Source organism: Hemiscyllium ocellatum, chromosome 38 (assembly GCF_020745735.1).
Source record: "Hemiscyllium ocellatum isolate sHemOce1 chromosome 38, sHemOce1.pat.X.cur, whole genome shotgun sequence".
NCBI classification, from domain to species: domain Eukaryota; kingdom Metazoa; phylum Chordata; class Chondrichthyes; order Orectolobiformes; family Hemiscylliidae; genus Hemiscyllium; species Hemiscyllium ocellatum.
In genome coordinates, this window is record NC_083438.1 from 39,810,245 (window position 1) to 39,835,269 (window position 25,025).

The 25,025-nt window shown below is 53.2% G+C and overlaps 25 non-coding genes across 25 annotated transcripts; all 25 read right to left on the minus strand.

Moving 5' to 3' along the window:
• Positions 1-1,694: 1,694 nt before the first annotated feature.
• Positions 1,695-1,767, minus strand: trnat-cgu (transfer RNA threonine (anticodon CGU)). Its single transcript has one exon. It is a non-coding gene; the product is annotated as a tRNA-Thr (tRNA).
• A 982-nt stretch (positions 1,768-2,749) lies between these two features.
• On the minus strand, positions 2,750-2,822 carry trnat-ugu (transfer RNA threonine (anticodon UGU)). Its single transcript has one exon. It is a non-coding gene; the product is annotated as a tRNA-Thr (tRNA).
• Positions 2,823-3,588: 766 nt separating this feature from the next.
• Positions 3,589-3,661, minus strand: trnat-cgu (transfer RNA threonine (anticodon CGU)). The gene has a single exon. It is a non-coding gene; the product is annotated as a tRNA-Thr (tRNA).
• Positions 3,662-4,618: 957 nt separating this feature from the next.
• On the minus strand, positions 4,619-4,691 carry trnat-ugu (transfer RNA threonine (anticodon UGU)). Its single transcript has one exon. It is a non-coding gene; the product is annotated as a tRNA-Thr (tRNA).
• Positions 4,692-5,457: 766 nt separating this feature from the next.
• trnat-cgu (transfer RNA threonine (anticodon CGU)) lies at positions 5,458-5,530 on the minus strand. Its single transcript has one exon. It is a non-coding gene; the product is annotated as a tRNA-Thr (tRNA).
• Positions 5,531-6,512: 982 nt separating this feature from the next.
• On the minus strand, positions 6,513-6,585 carry trnat-ugu (transfer RNA threonine (anticodon UGU)). Its single transcript has one exon. It is a non-coding gene; the product is annotated as a tRNA-Thr (tRNA).
• Positions 6,586-7,351: 766 nt separating this feature from the next.
• Positions 7,352-7,424, minus strand: trnat-cgu (transfer RNA threonine (anticodon CGU)). The gene has a single exon. It is a non-coding gene; the product is annotated as a tRNA-Thr (tRNA).
• A 982-nt stretch (positions 7,425-8,406) lies between these two features.
• On the minus strand, positions 8,407-8,479 carry trnat-ugu (transfer RNA threonine (anticodon UGU)). The gene has a single exon. It is a non-coding gene; the product is annotated as a tRNA-Thr (tRNA).
• Positions 8,480-9,245: 766 nt separating this feature from the next.
• Positions 9,246-9,318, minus strand: trnat-cgu (transfer RNA threonine (anticodon CGU)). Its single transcript has one exon. It is a non-coding gene; the product is annotated as a tRNA-Thr (tRNA).
• Positions 9,319-10,300: 982 nt separating this feature from the next.
• trnat-ugu (transfer RNA threonine (anticodon UGU)) lies at positions 10,301-10,373 on the minus strand. The gene has a single exon. It is a non-coding gene; the product is annotated as a tRNA-Thr (tRNA).
• Positions 10,374-11,139: 766 nt separating this feature from the next.
• trnat-cgu (transfer RNA threonine (anticodon CGU)) lies at positions 11,140-11,212 on the minus strand. Its single transcript has one exon. It is a non-coding gene; the product is annotated as a tRNA-Thr (tRNA).
• Positions 11,213-12,194: 982 nt separating this feature from the next.
• Positions 12,195-12,267, minus strand: trnat-ugu (transfer RNA threonine (anticodon UGU)). Its single transcript has one exon. It is a non-coding gene; the product is annotated as a tRNA-Thr (tRNA).
• A 766-nt stretch (positions 12,268-13,033) lies between these two features.
• trnat-cgu (transfer RNA threonine (anticodon CGU)) lies at positions 13,034-13,106 on the minus strand. The gene has a single exon. It is a non-coding gene; the product is annotated as a tRNA-Thr (tRNA).
• Positions 13,107-14,088: 982 nt separating this feature from the next.
• Positions 14,089-14,161, minus strand: trnat-ugu (transfer RNA threonine (anticodon UGU)). The gene has a single exon. It is a non-coding gene; the product is annotated as a tRNA-Thr (tRNA).
• Positions 14,162-14,927: 766 nt separating this feature from the next.
• On the minus strand, positions 14,928-15,000 carry trnat-cgu (transfer RNA threonine (anticodon CGU)). The gene has a single exon. It is a non-coding gene; the product is annotated as a tRNA-Thr (tRNA).
• A 982-nt stretch (positions 15,001-15,982) lies between these two features.
• trnat-ugu (transfer RNA threonine (anticodon UGU)) lies at positions 15,983-16,055 on the minus strand. The gene has a single exon. It is a non-coding gene; the product is annotated as a tRNA-Thr (tRNA).
• Positions 16,056-16,821: 766 nt separating this feature from the next.
• Positions 16,822-16,894, minus strand: trnat-cgu (transfer RNA threonine (anticodon CGU)). The gene has a single exon. It is a non-coding gene; the product is annotated as a tRNA-Thr (tRNA).
• A 982-nt stretch (positions 16,895-17,876) lies between these two features.
• Positions 17,877-17,949, minus strand: trnat-ugu (transfer RNA threonine (anticodon UGU)). Its single transcript has one exon. It is a non-coding gene; the product is annotated as a tRNA-Thr (tRNA).
• A 766-nt stretch (positions 17,950-18,715) lies between these two features.
• Positions 18,716-18,788, minus strand: trnat-cgu (transfer RNA threonine (anticodon CGU)). Its single transcript has one exon. It is a non-coding gene; the product is annotated as a tRNA-Thr (tRNA).
• A 957-nt stretch (positions 18,789-19,745) lies between these two features.
• Positions 19,746-19,818, minus strand: trnat-ugu (transfer RNA threonine (anticodon UGU)). Its single transcript has one exon. It is a non-coding gene; the product is annotated as a tRNA-Thr (tRNA).
• A 766-nt stretch (positions 19,819-20,584) lies between these two features.
• trnat-cgu (transfer RNA threonine (anticodon CGU)) lies at positions 20,585-20,657 on the minus strand. Its single transcript has one exon. It is a non-coding gene; the product is annotated as a tRNA-Thr (tRNA).
• A 982-nt stretch (positions 20,658-21,639) lies between these two features.
• trnat-ugu (transfer RNA threonine (anticodon UGU)) lies at positions 21,640-21,712 on the minus strand. The gene has a single exon. It is a non-coding gene; the product is annotated as a tRNA-Thr (tRNA).
• A 766-nt stretch (positions 21,713-22,478) lies between these two features.
• On the minus strand, positions 22,479-22,551 carry trnat-cgu (transfer RNA threonine (anticodon CGU)). Its single transcript has one exon. It is a non-coding gene; the product is annotated as a tRNA-Thr (tRNA).
• A 982-nt stretch (positions 22,552-23,533) lies between these two features.
• trnat-ugu (transfer RNA threonine (anticodon UGU)) lies at positions 23,534-23,606 on the minus strand. Its single transcript has one exon. It is a non-coding gene; the product is annotated as a tRNA-Thr (tRNA).
• A 766-nt stretch (positions 23,607-24,372) lies between these two features.
• On the minus strand, positions 24,373-24,445 carry trnat-cgu (transfer RNA threonine (anticodon CGU)). Its single transcript has one exon. It is a non-coding gene; the product is annotated as a tRNA-Thr (tRNA).
• Between the last annotated feature and the right edge of the window lie 580 nt (positions 24,446-25,025).

Below are 25,025 nucleotides of genomic sequence, written 5' to 3' on the forward strand. Positions count from 1 at the left end.
GTGCAGCTTCTGCGGGATTGGCCATGCTTCATTGTCCCATTGTGTACGGTGATTGTGCGGGCTCGATGGATTAGTCAGCATTCAATGTACAACGATGCAGTGTGCGGAATGGGTCTGGGTAGACTGCTCTCTGCAGGTCGGTGTTGACGAGATTAGAATAAATTAGATTGGCGACAGTGTGGAAACAGGCCCTTCAGCCCAACAAGTCCACATCAACCCACCCAGACCCGTTTCTCTCTGAATAATGTACCTACGACTAGGGGCAATTTAGAATGGCCAATTCACACGACTTGCACGTCTTTAGACAGTGGGAGCGAACCGGCGCAAACCCACGCAGACTCTGGGCGAATGTGCAAACACGACACAGACAGTCCCCTAAAGCTGGAATCGTGACTGCGTCCCTAGTGCTGTGAGGCAGCAGTGCGAACCACTGAGCGGCTAGTTGGGCGGAATGGCCTGTTTCCAAACTGGAGGGATTCTATGCTTCTGTGATAGCTGAGAATCACCGGGAGACATGATTGGGAATGGTCATTCGGTCGCTTGGAGTGACTGAGGTCAGCGATCTCAAACTTTAATCGGTTCAGCGATCTCAAACTTTAATCGGTGAACACACACAGCCCCGTTCTTTGCCTGCAGAAGAAAGAAGTTGCAGGAAAACCTGCTCACCTGGTCGGAGACGAGAAATGAGAGGCGTTTCAGACATCAATTCCCAAAAGCAGCAGCTATGAGTCCAACAGGAGCGCCACCCGCCCCGCCGGTGGACGCTCGTGCTTCCAAGAAGCCGGTTGGACGACAAACGGGCGAGGAGCAATTTGAAGAACACAGCGCTCCTCAGCGTCATACCACAAGACTGAGAGGCCCCAGTGAGATTTGAACTCACGATCTCTGGTTTACAAGACCAGTGCTCTAACCGCTGAGCTATGCAGCCAGGCGCCAGGTCGCTCAGCGGAACTTGGCTGACTGGTTAACACTGGCTGAGTCAGAACGCTTGGGACACAGGTTCCAATCGACCCTCGCGTCACCGTCTGAACGGTTTGAACATTCTCCCCGTGGGTTTGCTCCGGCTGCTCCGTTTACAAAGAAGTGTAGCTTCTGCGGGATTGGCCACGCTTCATTGTCCCATTGTGTACGGTGATTGTGCGGGCTCGGTGGATTAGTCAGCATTCAATGTAGAATGATGCAGTGCGCGGAATGGGCCTGGGTAGATTGCTCTCTGCAGGTCGGTGTTGACGAGATAAGAATATATGAGATTGGTGACAGTGTGGAAACAGGCCCTTCAGCCCAACAAGTCCAAACTGTTTCCAAACTGGAGGGATTCTGTGCTCCTGTGATATCTGAGAATCACCGGGAGACATCATCGGTCAGCGATCTCAAACTGAAATCGGTGAACACACACGGCCCCGTTCTTTGCCTGCAGAACAAAGAAGTTTTTGGATTTCAACTGAACGCTGTAAGTGACAAAAGCAGAAGTTGCAGGAAAGCTCAACTTGACAAAAGTAGCAGCTCTCAGTCCAACAGGGTTATTCGGGAGCGCGTCGCGTACCTCTGGTGTTTGGGGGTGAAAACTCGCCCTTCCTCAGAAGCCGCTTGGACCATAAACAGGCGTTGAGCGATTCGAACATGGTACTCGTCAGTCGCATACCAAACATTGAAACTGACTGCGGGCTGGCCTGGCAAAGAGGATAAATGCGATGAGGCCCCAGTGAGATTTGAACTCACGCCCTCTGGTTTACGAGACCAGCGCTCTAACCGCTGAGCTATGGAGCCGGGCGAGCGGCCGCCGCGAACCTTTGGCTGATTGGGTAACAGCCCTCGCGTCACCGTCTGGACAGTTTGAACACTCTCTCTCCCCGTGCGCGCGTGGGTTTGCTCCGGGTGCTCCGGTTACAGAGATGTGCAGCTTCTGCGGGATTGGCCATGCTTCATTGTCCCATTGTGTACGGTGATTGTGCGGGCTCGATGGATTAGTCAGCATTCAATGTACAACGATGCAGTGTGCGGAATGGGTCTGGGTAGACTGCTCTCTGCAGGTCGGTGTTGACGAGATTAGAATAAATTAGATTGGCGACAGTGTGGAAACAGGCCCTTCAGCCCAACAAGTCCACATCAACCCACCCAGACCCGTTTCTCTCTGAATAATGTACCTACGACTAGGGGCAATTTAGAATGGCCAATTCACACGACTTGCACGTCTTTAGACAGTGGGAGCGAACCGGCGCAAACCCACGCAGACTCTGGGCGAATGTGCAAACACGACACAGACAGTCCCCTAAAGCTGGAATCGTGACTGCGTCCCTAGTGCTGTGAGGCAGCAGTGCGAACCACTGAGCGGCTAGTTGGGCGGAATGGCCTGTTTCCAAACTGGAGGGATTCTATGCTTCTGTGATAGCTGAGAATCACCGGGAGACATGATTGGGAATGGTCATTCGGTCGCTTGGAGTGACTGAGGTCAGCGATCTCAAACTTTAATCGGTTCAGCGATCTCAAACTTTAATCGGTGAACACACACAGCCCCGTTCTTTGCCTGCAGAAGAAAGAAGTTGCAGGAAAACCTGCTCACCTGGTCGGAGACGAGAAATGAGAGGCGTTTCAGACATCAATTCCCAAAAGCAGCAGCTATGAGTCCAACAGGAGCGCCACCCGCCCCGCCGGTGGACGCTCGTGCTTCCAAGAAGCCGGTTGGACGACAAACGGGCGAGGAGCAATTTGAAGAACACAGCGCTCCTCAGCGTCATACCACAAGACTGAGAGGCCCCAGTGAGATTTGAACTCACGACCTCTGGTTTACAAGACCAGTGCTCTAACCGCTGAGCTATGGAGCCAGGCGCCAGGTCGCTCAGCGGAACTTGGCTGACTGGTTAACACTGGCTGAGTCAGAACGCTTGGGACACAGGTTCCAATCGACCCTCGCGTCACCGTCTGAACGGTTTGAACATTCTCCCCGTGGGTTTGCTCCGGCTGCTCCGTTTACAAAGAAGTGTAGCTTCTGCGGGATTGGCCACGCTTCATTGTCCCATTGTGTACGGTGATTGTGCGGGCTCGGTGGATTAGTCAGCATTCAATGTAGAATGATGCAGTGCGCGGAATGGGCCTGGGTAGATTGCTCTCTGCAGGTCGGTGTTGACGAGATAAGAATATATGAGATTGGTGACAGTGTGGAAACAGGCCCTTCAGCCCAACAAGTCCAAACTGTTTCCAAACTGGAGGGATTCTGTGCTCCTGTGATATCTGAGAATCACCGGGAGACATCATCGGTCAGCGATCTCAAACTGAAATCGGTGAACACACACGGCCCCGTTCTTTGCCTGCAGAACAAAGAAGTTTTTGGATTTCAACTGAACGCTGTAAGTGACAAAAGCAGAAGTTGCAGGAAAGCTCAACTTGACAAAAGTAGCAGCTCTCAGTCCAACAGGGTTATTCGGGAGCGCGTCGCGTTCCTCTGGTGTTTGGGGGTGAAAACTCGCCCTTCCTCAGAAGCCGCTTGGACCATAAACAGGCGTTGAGCGATTCGAACATGGTACTCGTCAGTCGCATACCAAACATTGAAACTGACTGCGGGCTGGCCTGGCAAAGAGGATAAATGCGATGAGGCCCCAGTGAGATTTGAACTCACGCCCTCTGGTTTACGAGACCAGCGCTCTAACCGCTGAGCTATGGAGCCGGGCGAGCGGCCGCCGCGAACCTTTGGCTGATTGGGTAACAGCCCTCGCGTCACCGTCTGGACAGTTTGAACACTCTCTCTCCCCGTGCGCGCGTGGGTTTGCTCCGGCTGCTCCGGTTACAGAGATGTGCAGCTTCTGCGGGATTGGCCATGCTTCATTGTCCCATTGTGTACGGTGATTGTGCGGGCCCGATGGATTAGTCAGCATTCAATGTACAACGATGCAGTGTGCGGAATGGGTCTGGGTAGACTGCTCTCTGCAGGTCGGTGTTGACGAGATTAGAATAAATTAGATTGGCGACAGTGTGGAAACAGGCCCTTCAGCCCAACAAGTCCACATCAACCCACCCAGACCCGTTTCTCTCTGAATAATGTACCTACGACTAGGGGCAATTTAGAATGGCCAATTCACACGACTTGCACGTCTTTAGACAGTGGGAGCGAACCGGAGCAAACCCACGCAGACTCTGGGCGAATGTGCAAACACGACACAGACAGTCCCCTAAAGCTGGAATCGTGACTGCGTCCCTAGTGCTGTGAGGCAGCAGTGCGAACCACTGAGCGGCTAGTTGGGCGGAATGGCCTGTTTCCAAACTGGAGGGATTCTATGCTTCTGTGATAGCTGAGAATCACCGGGAGACATGATTGGGAATGGTCATTCGGTCGCTTGGAGTGACTGAGGTCAGCGATCTCAAACTTTAATCGGTGAACACACACAGCCCCGTTCTTTGCCTGCAGAAGAAAGAAGTTGCAGGAAAACCTGCTCACCTGGTCGGAGACGAGAAATGAGAGGCGTTTCAGACATCAATTCCCAAAAGCAGCAGCTATGAGTCCAACAGGAGCGCCACCCGCCCCGCCGGTGGACGCTCGTGCTTCCAAGAAGCCGGTTGGACGACAAACGGGCGAGGAGCAATTTGAAGAACACAGCGCTCCTCAGCGTCATACCACAAGACTGAGAGGCCCCAGTGAGATTTGAACTCACGACCTCTGGTTTACAAGACCAGTGCTCTAACCGCTGAGCTATGGAGCCAGGCGCCAGGTCGCTCAGCGGAACTTGGCTGACTGGTTAACACTGGCTGAGTCAGAACGCTTGGGACACAGGTTCCAATCGACCCTCGCGTCACCGTCTGAACGGTTTGAACATTCTCCCCGTGGGTTTGCTCCGGCTGCTCCGTTTACAAAGAAGTGTAGCTTCTGCGGGATTGGCCACGCTTCATTGTCCCATTGTGTACGGTGATTGTGCGGGCTCGGTGGATTAGTCAGCATTCAATGTAGAATGATGCAGTGCGCGGAATGGGCCTGGGTAGATTGCTCTCTGCAGGTCGGTGTTGACGAGATAAGAATATATGAGATTGGTGACAGTGTGGAAACAGGCCCTTCAGCCCAACAAGTCCAAACTGTTTCCAAACTGGAGGGATTCTGTGCTCCTGTGATATCTGAGAATCACCGGGAGACATCATCGGTCAGCGATCTCAAACTGAAATCGGTGAACACACACGGCCCCGTTCTTTGCCTGCAGAACAAAGAAGTTTTTGGATTTCAACTGAACGCTGTAAGTGACAAAAGCAGAAGTTGCAGGAAAGCTCAACTTGACAAAAGTAGCAGCTCTCAGTCCAACAGGGTTATTCGGGAGCGCGTCGCGTACCTCTGGTGTTTGGGGGTGAAAACTCGCCCTTCCTCAGAAGCCGCTTGGACCATAAACAGGCGTTGAGCGATTCGAACATGGTACTCGTCAGTCGCATACCAAACATTGAAACTGACTGCGGGCTGGCCTGGCAAAGAGGATAAATGCGATGAGGCCCCAGTGAGATTTGAACTCACGCCCTCTGGTTTACGAGACCAGCGCTCTAACCGCTGAGCTATGGAGCCGGGCGAGCGGCCGCCGCGAACCTTTGGCTGATTGGGTAACAGCCCTCGCGTCACCGTCTGGACAGTTTGAACACTCTCTCTCCCCGTGCGCGCGTGGGTTTGCTCCGGGTGCTCCGGTTACAGAGATGTGCAGCTTCTGCGGGATTGGCCATGCTTCATTGTCCCATTGTGTACGGTGATTGTGCGGGCCCGATGGATTAGTCAGCATTCAATGTACAACGATGCAGTGTGCGGAATGGGTCTGGGTAGACTGCTCTCTGCAGGTCGGTGTTGACGAGATTAGAATAAATTAGATTGGCGACAGTGTGGAAACAGGCCCTTCAGCCCAACAAGTCCACATCAACCCACCCAGACCCGTTTCTCTCTGAATAATGTACCTACGACTAGGGGCAATTTAGAATGGCCAATTCACACGACTTGCACGTCTTTAGACAGTGGGAGCGAACCGGAGCAAACCCACGCAGACTCTGGGCGAATGTGCAAACACGACACAGACAGTCCCCTAAAGCTGGAATCGTGACTGCGTCCCTAGTGCTGTGAGGCAGCAGTGCGAACCACTGAGCGGCTAGTTGGGCGGAATGGCCTGTTTCCAAACTGGAGGGATTCTATGCTTCTGTGATAGCTGAGAATCACCGGGAGACATGATTGGGAATGGTCATTCGGTCGCTTGGAGTGACTGAGGTCAGCGATCTCAAACTTTAATCGGTTCAGCGATCTCAAACTTTAATCGGTGAACACACACAGCCCCGTTCTTTGCCTGCAGAAGAAAGAAGTTGCAGGAAAACCTGCTCACCTGGTCGGAGACGAGAAATGAGAGGCGTTTCAGACATCAATTCCCAAAAGCAGCAGCTATGAGTCCAACAGGAGCGCCACCCGCCCCGCCGGTGGACGCTCGTGCTTCCAAGAAGCCGGTTGGACGACAAACGGGCGAGGAGCAATTTGAAGAACACAGCGCTCCTCAGCGTCATACCACAAGACTGAGAGGCCCCAGTGAGATTTGAACTCACGACCTCTGGTTTACAAGACCAGTGCTCTAACCGCTGAGCTATGGAGCCAGGCGCCAGGTCGCTCAGCGGAACTTGGCTGACTGGTTAACACTGGCTGAGTCAGAACGCTTGGGACACAGGTTCCAATCGACCCTCGCGTCACCGTCTGAACGGTTTGAACATTCTCCCCGTGGGTTTGCTCCGGCTGCTCCGTTTACAAAGAAGTGTAGCTTCTGCGGGATTGGCCACGCTTCATTGTCCCATTGTGTACGGTGATTGTGCGGGCTCGGTGGATTAGTCAGCATTCAATGTAGAATGATGCAGTGCGCGGAATGGGCCTGGGTAGATTGCTCTCTGCAGGTCGGTGTTGACGAGATAAGAATATATGAGATTGGTGACAGTGTGGAAACAGGCCCTTCAGCCCAACAAGTCCAAACTGTTTCCAAACTGGAGGGATTCTGTGCTCCTGTGATATCTGAGAATCACCGGGAGACATCATCGGTCAGCGATCTCAAACTGAAATCGGTGAACACACACGGCCCCGTTCTTTGCCTGCAGAACAAAGAAGTTTTTGGATTTCAACTGAACGCTGTAAGTGACAAAAGCAGAAGTTGCAGGAAAGCTCAACTTGACAAAAGTAGCAGCTCTCAGTCCAACAGGGTTATTCGGGAGCGCGTCGCGTACCTCTGGTGTTTGGGGGTGAAAACTCGCCCTTCCTCAGAAGCCGCTTGGACCATAAACAGGCGTTGAGCGATTCGAACATGGTACTCGTCAGTCGCATACCAAACATTGAAACTGACTGCGGGCTGGCCTGGCAAAGAGGATAAATGCGATGAGGCCCCAGTGAGATTTGAACTCACGCCCTCTGGTTTACGAGACCAGCGCTCTAACCGCTGAGCTATGGAGCCGGGCGAGCGGCCGCCGCGAACCTTTGGCTGATTGGGTAACAGCCCTCGCGTCACCGTCTGGACAGTTTGAACACTCTCTCTCCCCGTGCGCGCGTGGGTTTGCTCCGGGTGCTCCGGTTACAGAGATGTGCAGCTTCTGCGGGATTGGCCATGCTTCATTGTCCCATTGTGTACGGTGATTGTGCGGGCCCGATGGATTAGTCAGCATTCAATGTACAACGATGCAGTGTGCGGAATGGGTCTGGGTAGACTGCTCTCTGCAGGTCGGTGTTGACGAGATTAGAATAAATTAGATTGGCGACAGTGTGGAAACAGGCCCTTCAGCCCAACAAGTCCACATCAACCCACCCAGACCCGTTTCTCTCTGAATAATGTACCTACGACTAGGGGCAATTTAGAATGGCCAATTCACACGACTTGCACGTCTTTAGACAGTGGGAGCGAACCGGAGCAAACCCACGCAGACTCTGGGCGAATGTGCAAACACGACACAGACAGTCCCCTAAAGCTGGAATCGTGACTGCGTCCCTAGTGCTGTGAGGCAGCAGTGCGAACCACTGAGCGGCTAGTTGGGCGGAATGGCCTGTTTCCAAACTGGAGGGATTCTATGCTTCTGTGATAGCTGAGAATCACCGGGAGACATGATTGGGAATGGTCATTCGGTCGCTTGGAGTGACTGAGGTCAGCGATCTCAAACTTTAATCGGTTCAGCGATCTCAAACTTTAATCGGTGAACACACACAGCCCCGTTCTTTGCCTGCAGAAGAAAGAAGTTGCAGGAAAACCTGCTCACCTGGTCGGAGACGAGAAATGAGAGGCGTTTCAGACATCAATTCCCAAAAGCAGCAGCTATGAGTCCAACAGGAGCGCCACCCGCCCCGCCGGTGGACGCTCGTGCTTCCAAGAAGCCGGTTGGACGACAAACGGGCGAGGAGCAATTTGAAGAACACAGCGCTCCTCAGCGTCATACCACAAGACTGAGAGGCCCCAGTGAGATTTGAACTCACGACCTCTGGTTTACAAGACCAGTGCTCTAACCGCTGAGCTATGGAGCCAGGCGCCAGGTCGCTCAGCGGAACTTGGCTGACTGGTTAACACTGGCTGAGTCAGAACGCTTGGGACACAGGTTCCAATCGACCCTCGCGTCACCGTCTGAACGGTTTGAACATTCTCCCCGTGGGTTTGCTCCGGCTGCTCCGTTTACAAAGAAGTGTAGCTTCTGCGGGATTGGCCACGCTTCATTGTCCCATTGTGTACGGTGATTGTGCGGGCTCGGTGGATTAGTCAGCATTCAATGTAGAATGATGCAGTGCGCGGAATGGGCCTGGGTAGATTGCTCTCTGCAGGTCGGTGTTGACGAGATAAGAATATATGAGATTGGTGACAGTGTGGAAACAGGCCCTTCAGCCCAACAAGTCCAAACTGTTTCCAAACTGGAGGGATTCTGTGCTCCTGTGATATCTGAGAATCACCGGGAGACATCATCGGTCAGCGATCTCAAACTGAAATCGGTGAACACACACGGCCCCGTTCTTTGCCTGCAGAACAAAGAAGTTTTTGGATTTCAACTGAACGCTGTAAGTGACAAAAGCAGAAGTTGCAGGAAAGCTCAACTTGACAAAAGTAGCAGCTCTCAGTCCAACAGGGTTATTCGGGAGCGCGTCGCGTACCTCTGGTGTTTGGGGGTGAAAACTCGCCCTTCCTCAGAAGCCGCTTGGACCATAAACAGGCGTTGAGCGATTCGAACATGGTACTCGTCAGTCGCATACCAAACATTGAAACTGACTGCGGGCTGGCCTGGCAAAGAGGATAAATGCGATGAGGCCCCAGTGAGATTTGAACTCACGCCCTCTGGTTTACGAGACCAGCGCTCTAACCGCTGAGCTATGGAGCCGGGCGAGCGGCCGCCGCGAACCTTTGGCTGATTGGGTAACAGCCCTCGCGTCACCGTCTGGACAGTTTGAACACTCTCTCTCCCCGTGCGCGCGTGGGTTTGCTCCGGGTGCTCCGGTTACAGAGATGTGCAGCTTCTGCGGGATTGGCCATGCTTCATTGTCCCATTGTGTACGGTGATTGTGCGGGCTCGATGGATTAGTCAGCATTCAATGTACAACGATGCAGTGTGCGGAATGGGTCTGGGTAGACTGCTCTCTGCAGGTCGGTGTTGACGAGATTAGAATAAATTAGATTGGCGACAGTGTGGAAACAGGCCCTTCAGCCCAACAAGTCCACATCAACCCACCCAGACCCGTTTCTCTCTGAATAATGTACCTACGACTAGGGGCAATTTAGAATGGCCAATTCACACGACTTGCACGTCTTTAGACAGTGGGAGCGAACCGGAGCAAACCCACGCAGACTCTGGGCGAATGTGCAAACACGACACAGACAGTCCCCTAAAGCTGGAATCGTGACTGCGTCCCTAGTGCTGTGAGGCAGCAGTGCGAACCACTGAGCGGCTAGTTGGGCGGAATGGCCTGTTTCCAAACTGGAGGGATTCTATGCTTCTGTGATAGCTGAGAATCACCGGGAGACATGATTGGGAATGGTCATTCGGTCGCTTGGAGTGACTGAGGTCAGCGATCTCAAACTTTAATCGGTTCAGCGATCTCAAACTTTAATCGGTGAACACACACAGCCCCGTTCTTTGCCTGCAGAAGAAAGAAGTTGCAGGAAAACCTGCTCACCTGGTCGGAGACGAGAAATGAGAGGCGTTTCAGACATCAATTCCCAAAAGCAGCAGCTATGAGTCCAACAGGAGCGCCACCCGCCCCGCCGGTGGACGCTCGTGCTTCCAAGAAGCCGGTTGGACGACAAACGGGCGAGGAGCAATTTGAAGAACACAGCGCTCCTCAGCGTCATACCACAAGACTGAGAGGCCCCAGTGAGATTTGAACTCACGACCTCTGGTTTACAAGACCAGTGCTCTAACCGCTGAGCTATGGAGCCAGGCGCCAGGTCGCTCAGCGGAACTTGGCTGACTGGTTAACACTGGCTGAGTCAGAACGCTTGGGACACAGGTTCCAATCGACCCTCGCGTCACCGTCTGAACGGTTTGAACATTCTCCCCGTGGGTTTGCTCCGGCTGCTCCGTTTACAAAGAAGTGTAGCTTCTGCGGGATTGGCCACGCTTCATTGTCCCATTGTGTACGGTGATTGTGCGGGCTCGGTGGATTAGTCAGCATTCAATGTAGAATGATGCAGTGCGCGGAATGGGCCTGGGTAGATTGCTCTCTGCAGGTCGGTGTTGACGAGATAAGAATATATGAGATTGGTGACAGTGTGGAAACAGGCCCTTCAGCCCAACAAGTCCAAACTGTTTCCAAACTGGAGGGATTCTGTGCTCCTGTGATATCTGAGAATCACCGGGAGACATCATCGGTCAGCGATCTCAAACTGAAATCGGTGAACACACACGGCCCCGTTCTTTGCCTGCAGAACAAAGAAGTTTTTGGATTTCAACTGAACGCTGTAAGTGACAAAAGCAGAAGTTGCAGGAAAGCTCAACTTGACAAAAGTAGCAGCTCTCAGTCCAACAGGGTTATTCGGGAGCGCGTCGCGTACCTCTGGTGTTTGGGGGTGAAAACTCGCCCTTCCTCAGAAGCCGCTTGGACCATAAACAGGCGTTGAGCGATTCGAACATGGTACTCGTCAGTCGCATACCAAACATTGAAACTGACTGCGGGCTGGCCTGGCAAAGAGGATAAATGCGATGAGGCCCCAGTGAGATTTGAACTCACGCCCTCTGGTTTACGAGACCAGCGCTCTAACCGCTGAGCTATGGAGCCGGGCGAGCGGCCGCCGCGAACCTTTGGCTGATTGGGTAACAGCCCTCGCGTCACCGTCTGGACAGTTTGAACACTCTCTCTCCCCGTGCGCGCGTGGGTTTGCTCCGGGTGCTCCGGTTACAGAGATGTGCAGCTTCTGCGGGATTGGCCATGCTTCATTGTCCCATTGTGTACGGTGATTGTGCGGGCTCGATGGATTAGTCAGCATTCAATGTACAACGATGCAGTGTGCGGAATGGGTCTGGGTAGACTGCTCTCTGCAGGTCGGTGTTGACGAGATTAGAATAAATTAGATTGGCGACAGTGTGGAAACAGGCCCTTCAGCCCAACAAGTCCACATCAACCCACCCAGACCCGTTTCTCTCTGAATAATGTACCTACGACTAGGGGCAATTTAGAATGGCCAATTCACACGACTTGCACGTCTTTAGACAGTGGGAGCGAACCGGAGCAAACCCACGCAGACTCTGGGCGAATGTGCAAACACGACACAGACAGTCCCCTAAAGCTGGAATCGTGACTGCGTCCCTAGTGCTGTGAGGCAGCAGTGCGAACCACTGAGCGGCTAGTTGGGCGGAATGGCCTGTTTCCAAACTGGAGGGATTCTATGCTTCTGTGATAGCTGAGAATCACCGGGAGACATGATTGGGAATGGTCATTCGGTCGCTTGGAGTGACTGAGGTCAGCGATCTCAAACTTTAATCGGTTCAGCGATCTCAAACTTTAATCGGTGAACACACACAGCCCCGTTCTTTGCCTGCAGAAGAAAGAAGTTGCAGGAAAACCTGCTCACCTGGTCGGAGACGAGAAATGAGAGGCGTTTCAGACATCAATTCCCAAAAGCAGCAGCTATGAGTCCAACAGGAGCGCCACCCGCCCCGCCGGTGGACGCTCGTGCTTCCAAGAAGCCGGTTGGACGACAAACGGGCGAGGAGCAATTTGAAGAACACAGCGCTCCTCAGCGTCATACCACAAGACTGAGAGGCCCCAGTGAGATTTGAACTCACGACCTCTGGTTTACAAGACCAGTGCTCTAACCGCTGAGCTATGGAGCCAGGCGCCAGGTCGCTCAGCGGAACTTGGCTGACTGGTTAACACTGGCTGAGTCAGAACGCTTGGGACACAGGTTCCAATCGACCCTCGCGTCACCGTCTGAACGGTTTGAACATTCTCCCCGTGGGTTTGCTCCGGCTGCTCCGTTTACAAAGAAGTGTAGCTTCTGCGGGATTGGCCACGCTTCATTGTCCCATTGTGTACGGTGATTGTGCGGGCTCGGTGGATTAGTCAGCATTCAATGTAGAATGATGCAGTGCGCGGAATGGGCCTGGGTAGATTGCTCTCTGCAGGTCGGTGTTGACGAGATAAGAATATATGAGATTGGTGACAGTGTGGAAACAGGCCCTTCAGCCCAACAAGTCCAAACTGTTTCCAAACTGGAGGGATTCTGTGCTCCTGTGATATCTGAGAATCACCGGGAGACATCATCGGTCAGCGATCTCAAACTGAAATCGGTGAACACACACGGCCCCGTTCTTTGCCTGCAGAACAAAGAAGTTTTTGGATTTCAACTGAACGCTGTAAGTGACAAAAGCAGAAGTTGCAGGAAAGCTCAACTTGACAAAAGTAGCAGCTCTCAGTCCAACAGGGTTATTCGGGAGCGCGTCGCGTACCTCTGGTGTTTGGGGGTGAAAACTCGCCCTTCCTCAGAAGCCGCTTGGACCATAAACAGGCGTTGAGCGATTCGAACATGGTACTCGTCAGTCGCATACCAAACATTGAAACTGACTGCGGGCTGGCCTGGCAAAGAGGATAAATGCGATGAGGCCCCAGTGAGATTTGAACTCACGCCCTCTGGTTTACGAGACCAGCGCTCTAACCGCTGAGCTATGGAGCCGGGCGAGCGGCCGCCGCGAACCTTTGGCTGATTGGGTAACAGCCCTCGCGTCACCGTCTGGACAGTTTGAACACTCTCTCTCCCCGTGCGCGCGTGGGTTTGCTCCGGGTGCTCCGGTTACAGAGATGTGCAGCTTCTGCGGGATTGGCCATGCTTCATTGTCCCATTGTGTACGGTGATTGTGCGGGCTCGATGGATTAGTCAGCATTCAATGTACAACGATGCAGTGTGCGGAATGGGTCTGGGTAGACTGCTCTCTGCAGGTCGGTGTTGACGAGATTAGAATAAATTAGATTGGCGACAGTGTGGAAACAGGCCCTTCAGCCCAACAAGTCCACATCAACCCACCCAGACCCGTTTCTCTCTGAATAATGTACCTACGACTAGGGGCAATTTAGAATGGCCAATTCACACGACTTGCACGTCTTTAGACAGTGGGAGCGAACCGGAGCAAACCCACGCAGACTCTGGGCGAATGTGCAAACACGACACAGACAGTCCCCTAAAGCTGGAATCGTGACTGCGTCCCTAGTGCTGTGAGGCAGCAGTGCGAACCACTGAGCGGCTAGTTGGGCGGAATGGCCTGTTTCCAAACTGGAGGGATTCTATGCTTCTGTGATAGCTGAGAATCACCGGGAGACATGATTGGGAATGGTCATTCGGTCGCTTGGAGTGACTGAGGTCAGCGATCTCAAACTTTAATCGGTTCAGCGATCTCAAACTTTAATCGGTGAACACACACAGCCCCGTTCTTTGCCTGCAGAAGAAAGAAGTTGCAGGAAAACCTGCTCACCTGGTCGGAGACGAGAAATGAGAGGCGTTTCAGACATCAATTCCCAAAAGCAGCAGCTATGAGTCCAACAGGAGCGCCACCCGCCCCGCCGGTGGACGCTCGTGCTTCCAAGAAGCCGGTTGGACGACAAACGGGCGAGGAGCAATTTGAAGAACACAGCGCTCCTCAGCGTCATACCACAAGACTGAGAGGCCCCAGTGAGATTTGAACTCACGACCTCTGGTTTACAAGACCAGTGCTCTAACCGCTGAGCTATGGAGCCAGGCGCCAGGTCGCTCAGCGGAACTTGGCTGACTGGTTAACACTGGCTGAGTCAGAACGCTTGGGACACAGGTTCCAATCGACCCTCGCGTCACCGTCTGAACGGTTTGAACATTCTCCCCGTGGGTTTGCTCCGGCTGCTCCGTTTACAAAGAAGTGTAGCTTCTGCGGGATTGGCCACGCTTCATTGTCCCATTGTGTACGGTGATTGTGCGGGCTCGGTGGATTAGTCAGCATTCAATGTAGAATGATGCAGTGCGCGGAATGGGCCTGGGTAGATTGCTCTCTGCAGGTCGGTGTTGACGAGATAAGAATATATGAGATTGGTGACAGTGTGGAAACAGGCCCTTCAGCCCAACAAGTCCAAACTGTTTCCAAACTGGAGGGATTCTGTGCTCCTGTGATATCTGAGAATCACCGGGAGACATCATCGGTCAGCGATCTCAAACTGAAATCGGTGAACACACACGGCCCCGTTCTTTGCCTGCAGAACAAAGAAGTTTTTGGATTTCAACTGAACGCTGTAAGTGACAAAAGCAGAAGTTGCAGGAAAGCTCAACTTGACAAAAGTAGCAGCTCTCAGTCCAACAGGGTTATTCGGGAGCGCGTCGCGTACCTCTGGTGTTTGGGGGTGAAAACTCGCCCTTCCTCAGAAGCCGCTTGGACCATAAACAGGCGTTGAGCGATTCGAACATGGTACTCGTCAGTCGCATACCAAACATTGAAACTGACTGCGGGCTGGCCTGGCAAAGAGGATAAATGCGATGAGGCCCCAGTGAGATTTGAACTCACGCCCTCTGGTTTACGAGACCAGCGCTCTAACCGCTGAGCTATGGAGCCGGGCGAGCGGCCGCCGCGAACCTTTGGCTGATTGGGTAACAGCCCTCGCGTCACCGTCTGGACAGTTTGAACACTCTCTCTCCCCGTGCGCGCGTGGGTTTGCTCCGGGTGCTCCGGTTACAGAGATGTGCAGCTTCTGCGGGATTGGCCATGCTTCATTGTCCCATTGTGTACGGTGATTGTGCGGGCTCGATGGATTAGTCAGCATTCAATGTACAACGATGCAGTGTGCGGAATGGGTCTGGGTAGACTGCTCTCTGCAGGTCGGTGTTGACGAGATTAGAATAAATTAGATTGGCGACAGTGTGGAAACAGGCCCTTCAGCCCAACAAGTCCACATCAACCCACCCAGACCCGTTTCTCTCTGAATAATGTACCTACGACTAGGGGCAATTTAGAATGGCCAATTCACACGACTTGCACGTCTTTAGACAGTGGGAGCGAACCGGAGCAAACCCACGCAGACTCTGGGCGAATGTGCAAACACGACACAGACAGTCCCCTAAAGCTGGAATCGTGACTGCGTCCCTAGTGCTGTGAGGCAGCAGTGCGAACCACTGAGCGGCTAGTTGGGCGGAATGGCCTGTTTCCAAACTGGAGGGATTCTATGCTTCTGTGATAGCTGAGAATCACCGGGAGACATGATTGGGAATGGTCATTCGGTCGCTTGGAGTGACTGAGGTCAGCGATCTCAAACTTTAATCGGTTCAGCGATCTCAAACTTTAATCGGTGAACACACACAGCCCCGTTCTTTGCCTGCAGAAGAAAGAAGTTGCAGGAAAACCTGCTCACCTGGTCGGAGACGAGAAATGAGAGGCGTTTCAGACATCAATTCCCAAAAGCAGCAGCTATGAGTCCAACAGGAGCGCCACCCGCCCCGCCGGTGGACGCTCGTGCTTCCAAGAAGCCGGTTGGACGACAAACGGGCGAGGAGCAATTTGAAGAACACAGCGCTCCTCAGCGTCATACCACAAGACTGAGAGGCCCCAGTGAGATTTGAACTCACGACCTCTGGTTTACAAGACCAGTGCTCTAACCGCTGAGCTATGGAGCCAGGCGCCAGGTCGCTCAGCGGAACTTGGCTGACTGGTTAACACTGGCTGAGTCAGAACGCTTGGGACACAGGTTCCAATCGACCCTCGCGTCACCGTCTGAACGGTTTGAACATTCTCCCCGTGGGTTTGCTCCGGCTGCTCCGTTTACAAAGAAGTGTAGCTTCTGCGGGATTGGCCACGCTTCATTGTCCCATTGTGTACGGTGATTGTGCGGGCTCGGTGGATTAGTCAGCATTCAATGTAGAATGATGCAGTGCGCGGAATGGGCCTGGGTAGATTGCTCTCTGCAGGTCGGTGTTGACGAGATAAGAATATATGAGATTGGTGACAGTGTGGAAACAGGCCCTTCAGCCCAACAAGTCCAAACTGTTTCCAAACTGGAGGGATTCTGTGCTCCTGTGATATCTGAGAATCACCGGGAGACATCATCGGTCAGCGATCTCAAACTGAAATCGGTGAACACACACGGCCCCGTTCTTTGCCTGCAGAACAAAGAAGTTTTTGGATTTCAACTGAACGCTGTAAGTGACAAAAGCAGAAGTTGCAGGAAAGCTCAACTTGACAAAAGTAGCAGCTCTCAGTCCAACAGGGTTATTCGGGAGCGCGTCGCGTACCTCTGGTGTTTGGGGGTGAAAACTCGCCCTTCCTCAGAAGCCGCTTGGACCATAAACAGGCGTTGAGCGATTCGAACATGGTACTCGTCAGTCGCATACCAAACATTGAAACTGACTGCGGGCTGGCCTGGCAAAGAGGATAAATGCGATGAGGCCCCAGTGAGATTTGAACTCACGCCCTCTGGTTTACGAGACCAGCGCTCTAACCGCTGAGCTATGGAGCCGGGCGAGCGGCCGCCGCGAACCTTTGGCTGATTGGGTAACAGCCCTCGCGTCACCGTCTGGACAGTTTGAACACTCTCTCTCCCCGTGCGCGCGTGGGTTTGCTCCGGGTGCTCCGGTTACAGAGATGTGCAGCTTCTGCGGGATTGGCCATGCTTCATTGTCCCATTGTGTACGGTGATTGTGCGGGCTCGATGGATTAGTCAGCATTCAATGTACAACGATGCAGTGTGCGGAATGGGTCTGGGTAGACTGCTCTCTGCAGGTCGGTGTTGACGAGATTAGAATAAATTAGATTGGCGACAGTGTGGAAACAGGCCCTTCAGCCCAACAAGTCCACATCAACCCACCCAGACCCGTTTCTCTCTGAATAATGTACCTACGACTAGGGGCAATTTAGAATGGCCAATTCACACGACTTGCACGTCTTTAGACAGTGGGAGCGAACCGGCGCAAACCCACGCAGACTCTGGGCGAATGTGCAAACACGACACAGACAGTCCCCTAAAGCTGGAATCGTGACTGCGTCCCTAGTGCTGTGAGGCAGCAGTGCGAACCACTGAGCGGCTAGTTGGGCGGAATGGCCTGTTTCCAAACTGGAGGGATTCTATGCTTCTGTGATAGCTGAGAATCACCGGGAGACATGATTGGGAATGGTCATTCGGTCGCTTGGAGTGACTGAGGTCAGCGATCTCAAACTTTAATCGGTTCAGCGATCTCAAACTTTAATCGGTGAACACACACAGCCCCGTTCTTTGCCTGCAGAAGAAAGAAGTTGCAGGAAAACCTGCTCACCTGGTCGGAGACGAGAAATGAGAGGCGTTTCAGACATCAATTCCCAAAAGCAGCAGCTATGAGTCCAACAGGAGCGCCACCCGCCCCGCCGGTGGACGCTCGTGCTTCCAAGAAGCCGGTTGGACGACAAACGGGCGAGGAGCAATTTGAAGAACACAGCGCTCCTCAGCGTCATACCACAAGACTGAGAGGCCCCAGTGAGATTTGAACTCACGACCTCTGGTTTACAAGACCAGTGCTCTAACCGCTGAGCTATGGAGCCAGGCGCCAGGTCGCTCAGCGGAACTTGGCTGACTGGTTAACACTGGCTGAGTCAGAACGCTTGGGACACAGGTTCCAATCGACCCTCGCGTCACCGTCTGAACGGTTTGAACATTCTCCCCGTGGGTTTGCTCCGGCTGCTCCGTTTACAAAGAAGTGTAGCTTCTGCGGGATTGGCCACGCTTCATTGTCCCATTGTGTACGGTGATTGTGCGGGCTCGGTGGATTAGTCAGCATTCAATGTAGAATGATGCAGTGCGCGGAATGGGCCTGGGTAGATTGCTCTCTGCAGGTCGGTGTTGACGAGATAAGAATATATGAGATTGGTGACAGTGTGGAAACAGGCCCTTCAGCCCAACAAGTCCAAACTGTTTCCAAACTGGAGGGATTCTGTGCTCCTGTGATATCTGAGAATCACCGGGAGACATCATCGGTCAGCGATCTCAAACTGAAATCGGTGAACACACACGGCCCCGTTCTTTGCCTGCAGAACAAAGAAGTTTTTGGATTTCAACTGAACGCTGTAAGTGACAAAAGCAGAAGTTGCAGGAAAGCTCAACTTGACAAAAGTAGCAGCTCTCAGTCCAACAGGGTTATTCGGGAGCGCGTCGCGTTCCTCTGGTGTTTGGGGGTGAAAACTCGCCCTTCCTCAGAAGCCGCTTGGACCATAAACAGGCGTTGAGCGATTCGAACATGGTACTCGTCAGTCGCATACCAAACATTGAAACTGACTGCGGGCTGGCCTGGCAAAGAGGATAAATGCGATGAGGCCCCAGTGAGATTTGAACTCACGCCCTCTGGTTTACGAGACCAGCGCTCTAACCGCTGAGCTATGGAGCCGGGCGAGCGGCCGCCGCGAACCTTTGGCTGATTGGGTAACAGCCCTCGCGTCACCGTCTGGACAGTTTGAACACTCTCTCTCCCCGTGCGCGCGTGGGTTTGCTCCGGCTGCTCCGGTTACAGAGATGTGCAGCTTCTGCGGGATTGGCCACGCTTCATTGTCCCATTGTGTACGGTGATTGTGCGGGCCCGATGGATTAGTCAGCATTCAATGTACAACGATGCAGTGTGCGGAATGGGTCTGGGTAGACTGCTCTCTGCAGGTCGGTGTTGACGAGATTAGAATAAATTAGATTGGCGACAGTGTGGAAACAGGCCCTTCAGCCCAACAAGTCCACATCAACCCACCCAGACCCGTTTCTCTCTGAATAATGTACCTACGACTAGGGGCAATTTAGAATGGCCAATTCACACGACTTGCACGTCTTTAGACAGTGGGAGCGAACCGGAGCAAACCCACGCAGACTCTGGGCGAATGTGCAAACACGACACAGACAGTCCCCTAAAGCTGGAATCGTGACTGCGTCCCTAGTGCTGTGAGGCAGCAGTGCGAACCACTGAGCGGCTAGTTGGGCGGAATGGCCTGTTTCCAAACTGGAGGGATTCTATGCTTCTGTGATAGCTGAGAATCACCGGGAGACATGATTGGGAATGGTCATTCGGTCGCTTGGAGTGACTGAGGTCAGCGATCTCAAACTTTAATCGGTGAACACACACAGCCCCGTTCTTTGCCTGCAGAAGAAAGAAGTTGCAGGAAAACCTGCTCACCTGGTCGGAGACGAGAAATGAGAGGCGTTTCAGACATCAATTCCCAAAAGCAGCAGCTATGAGTCCAACAGGAGCGCCACCCGCCCCGCCGGTGGACGCTCGTGCTTCCAAGAAGCCGGTTGGACGACAAACGGGCGAGGAGCAATTTGAAGAACACAGCGCTCCTCAGCGTCATACCACAAGACTGAGAGGCCCCAGTGAGATTTGAACTCACGACCTCTGGTTTACAAGACCAGTGCTCTAACCGCTGAGCTATGGAGCCAGGCGCCAGGTCGCTCAGCGGAACTTGGCTGACTGGTTAACACTGGCTGAGTCAGAACGCTTGGGACACAGGTTCCAATCGACCCTCGCGTCACCGTCTGAACGGTTTGAACATTCTCCCCGTGGGTTTGCTCCGGCTGCTCCGTTTACAAAGAAGTGTAGCTTCTGCGGGATTGGCCACGCTTCATTGTCCCATTGTGTACGGTGATTGTGCGGGCTCGGTGGATTAGTCAGCATTCAATGTAGAATGATGCAGTGCGCGGAATGGGCCTGGGTAGATTGCTCTCTGCAGGTCGGTGTTGACGAGATAAGAATATATGAGATTGGTGACAGTGTGGAAACAGGCCCTTCAGCCCAACAAGTCCAAACTGTTTCCAAACTGGAGGGATTCTGTGCTCCTGTGATATCTGAGAATCACCGGGAGACATCATCGGTCAGCGATCTCAAACTGAAATCGGTGAACACACACGGCCCCGTTCTTTGCCTGCAGAACAAAGAAGTTTTTGGATTTCAACTGAACGCTGTAAGTGACAAAAGCAGAAGTTGCAGGAAAGCTCAACTTGACAAAAGTAGCAGCTCTCAGTCCAACAGGGTTATTCGGGAGCGCGTCTCGTTCCTCTGGTGTTTGGGGGTGAAAACTCGCCCTTCCTAAGAAGCCGCTTGGACCATAAACAGGCGTTGAGCGATTCGAACATGGTACTCGTCAGTCGCATACCAAACATTGAAACTGACTGCGGGCTGGCCTGGCAAAGAGGATAAATGCGATGAGGCCCCAGTGAGATTTGAACTCACGCCCTCTGGTTTACGAGACCAGCGCTCTAACCGCTGAGCTATGGAGCCGGGCGAGCGGCCGCCGCGAACCTTTGGCTGATTGGGTAACAGCCCTCGCGTCACCGTCTGGACAGTTTGAACACTCTCTCTCCCCGTGCGCGCGTGGGTTTGCTCCGGGTGCTCCGGTTACAGAGATGTGCAGCTTCTGCGGGATTGGCCATGCTTCATTGTCCCATTGTGTACGGTGATTGTGCGGGCTCGATGGATTAGTCAGCATTCAATGTACAACGATGCAGTGTGCGGAATGGGTCTGGGTAGACTGCTCTCTGCAGGTCGGTGTTGACGAGATTAGAATAAATTAGATTGGCGACAGTGTGGAAACAGGCCCTTCAGCCCAACAAGTCCACATCAACCCACCCAGACCCGTTTCTCTCTGAATAATGTACCTACGACTAGGGGCAATTTAGAATGGCCAATTCACACGACTTGCACGTCTTCAGACAGTGGGAGCGAACCGGCGCAAACCCACGCAGACTCTGGGCGAATGTGCAAACACGACACAGACAGTCCCCTAAAGCTGGAATCGTGACTGCGTCCCTAGTGCTGTGAGGCAGCAGTGCGAACCACTGAGCGGCTAGTTGGGCGGAATGGCCTGTTTCCAAACTGGAGGGATTCTATGCTTCTGTGATAGCTGAGAATCACCGGGAGACATGATTGGGAATGGTCATTCGGTCGCTTGGAGTGACTGAGGTCAGCGATCTCAAACTTTAATCGGTTCAGCGATCTCAAACTTTAATCGGTGAACACACACAGCCCCGTTCTTTGCCTGCAGAAGAAAGAAGTTGCAGGAAAACCTGCTCACCTGGTCGGAGACGAGAAATGAGAGGCGTTTCAGACATCAATTCCCAAAAGCAGCAGCTATGAGTCCAACAGGAGCGCCACCCGCCCCGCCGGTGGACGCTCGTGCTTCCAAGAAGCCGGTTGGACGACAAACGGGCGAGGAGCAATTTGAAGAACACAGCGCTCCTCAGCGTCATACCACAAGACTGAGAGGCCCCAGTGAGATTTGAACTCACGACCTCTGGTTTACAAGACCAGTGCTCTAACCGCTGAGCTATGGAGCCAGGCGCCAGGTCGCTCAGCGGAACTTGGCTGACTGGTTAACACTGGCTGAGTCAGAACGCTTGGGACACAGGTTCCAATCGACCCTCGCGTCACCGTCTGAACGGTTTGAACATTCTCCCCGTGGGTTTGCTCCGGCTGCTCCGTTTACAAAGAAGTGTAGCTTCTGCGGGATTGGCCACGCTTCATTGTCCCATTGTGTACGGTGATTGTGCGGGCTCGGTGGATTAGTCAGCATTCAATGTAGAATGATGCAGTGCGCGGAATGGGCCTGGGTAGATTGCTCTCTGCAGGTCGGTGTTGACGAGATAAGAATATATGAGATTGGTGACAGTGTGGAAACAGGCCCTTCAGCCCAACAAGTCCAAACTGTTTCCAAACTGGAGGGATTCTGTGCTCCTGTGATATCTGAGAATCACCGGGAGACATCATCGGTCAGCGATCTCAAACTGAAATCGGTGAACACACACGGCCCCGTTCTTTGCCTGCAGAACAAAGAAGTTTTTGGATTTCAACTGAACGCTGTAAGTGACAAAAGCAGAAGTTGCAGGAAAGCTCAACTTGACAAAAGTAGCAGCTCTCAGTCCAACAGGGTTATTCGGGAGCGCGTCGCGTACCTCTGGTGTTTGGGGGTGAAAACTCGCCCTTCCTCAGAAGCCGCTTGGACCATAAACAGGCGTTGAGCGATTCGAACATGGTACTCGTCAGTCGCATACCAAACATTGAAACTGACTGCGGGCTGGCCTGGCAAAGAGGATAAATGCGATGAGGCCCCAGTGAGATTTGAACTCACGCCCTCTGGTTTACGAGACCAGCGCTCTAACCGCTGAGCTATGGAGCCGGGCGAGCGGCCGCCGCGAACCTTTGGCTGATTGGGTAACAGCCCTCGCGTCACCGTCTGGACAGTTTGAACACTCTCTCTCCCCGTGCGCGCGTGGGTTTGCTCCGGGTGCTCCGGTTACAGAGATGTGCAGCTTCTGCGGGATTGGCCACGCTTCATTGTCCCATTGTGTACGGTGATTGTGCGGGCTCGATGGATTAGTCAGCATTCAATGTACAACGATGCAGTGTGCGGAATGGGTCTGGGTAGACTGCTCTCTGCAGGTCGGTGTTGACGAGATTAGAATAAATTAGATTGGCGACAGTGTGGAAACAGGCCCTTCAGCCCAACAAGTCCACATCAACCCACCCAGACCCGTTTCTCTCTGAATAATGTACCTACGACTAGGGGCAATTTAGAATGGCCAATTCACACGACTTGCACGTCTTCAGACAGTGGGAGCGAACCGGCGCAAACCCACGCAGACTCTGGGCGAATGTGCAAACACGACACAGACAGTCCCCTAAAGCTGGAATCGTGACTGCGTCCCTAGTGCTGTGAGGCAGCAGTGCGAACCACTGAGCGGCTAGTTGGGCGGAATGGCCTGTTTCCAAACTGGAGGGATTCTATGCTTCTGTGATAGCTGAGAATCACCGGGAGACATGATTGGGAATGGTCATTCGGTCGCTTGGAGTGACTGAGGTCAGCGATCTCAAACTTTAATCGGTTCAGCGATCTCAAACTTTAATCGGTGAACACACACAGCCCCGTTCTTTGCCTGCAGAAGAAAGAAGTTGCAGGAAAACCTGCTCACCTGGTCGGAGACGAGAAATGAGAGGCGTTTCAGACATCAATTCCCAAAAGCAGCAGCTATGAGTCCAACAGGAGCGCCACCCGCCCCGCCGGTGGACGCTCGTGCTTCCAAGAAGCCGGTTGGACGACAAACGGGCGAGGAGCAATTTGAAGAACACAGCGCTCCTCAGCGTCATACCACAAGACTGAGAGGCCCCAGTGAGATTTGAACTCACGACCTCTGGTTTACAAGACCAGTGCTCTAACCGCTGAGCTATGGAGCCAGGCGCCAGGTCGCTCAGCGGAACTTGGCTGACTGGTTAACACTGGCTGAGTCAGAACGCTTGGGACACAGGTTCCAATCGACCCTCGCGTCACCGTCTGAACGGTTTGAACATTCTCCCCGTGGGTTTGCTCCGGCTGCTCCGTTTACAAAGAAGTGTAGCTTCTGCGGGATTGGCCACGCTTCATTGTCCCATTGTGTACGGTGATTGTGCGGGCTCGGTGGATTAGTCAGCATTCAATGTAGAATGATGCAGTGCGCGGAATGGGCCTGGGTAGATTGCTCTCTGCAGGTCGGTGTTGACGAGATAAGAATATATGAGATTGGTGACAGTGTGGAAACAGGCCCTTCAGCCCAACAAGTCCAAACTGTTTCCAAACTGGAGGGATTCTGTGCTCCTGTGATATCTGAGAATCACCGGGAGACATCATCGGTCAGCGATCTCAAACTGAAATCGGTGAACACACACGGCCCCGTTCTTTGCCTGCAGAACAAAGAAGTTTTTGGATTTCAACTGAACGCTATAAGTGACAAAAGCAGAAGTTGCAGGAAAGCTCAACTTGACAAAAGTAGCAGCTCTCAGTCCAACAGGGTTATTCGGGAGCGCGTCTCGTTCCTCTGGTGTTTGGGGGTGAAAACTCGCCCTTCCTAAGAAGCCGCTTGGACCATAAACAGGCGTTGAGCGATTCGAACATGGTACTCGTCAGTCGCATACCAAACATTGAAACTGACTGCGGGCTGGCCTGGCAAAGAGGATAAATGCGATGAGGCCCCAGTGAGATTTGAACTCACGCCCTCTGGTTTACGAGACCAGCGCTCTAACCGCTGAGCTATGGAGCCGGGCGAGCGGCCGCCGCGAACCTTTGGCTGATTGGGTAACAGCCCTCGCGTCACCGTCTGGACAGTTTGAACACTCTCTCTCCCCGTGCGCGCGTGGGTTTGCTCCGGCTGCTCCGGTTACAGAGATGTGCAGCTTCTGCGGGATTGGCCATGCTTCATTGTCCCATTGTGTACGGTGATTGTGCAGGCCCGGTGGATGGGTCAGCATTCAATGTACAACGATGCAGTGTGCGGAATGGGTCTGGGTAGACTGCTCTCTGCAGGTCGGTGTTGACGAGATTAGAATAAATTAGATTGGCGACAGTGTGGAAACAGGCCCTTCAGCCCAACAAGTCCACATCAACCCACCCAGACCCGTTTCTCTCTGAATAATGTACCTACGACTAGGGGCAATTTAGAATGGCCAATTCACACGACTTGCACGTCTTTAGACAGTGGGAGCGAACCGGAGCAAACCCACGCAGACTCTGGGCGAATGTGCAAACACGACACAGACAGTCCCCTAAAGCTGGAATCGTGACTGCGTCCCTAGTGCTGTGAGGCAGCAGTGCGAACCACTGAGCGGCTAGTTGGGCGGAAT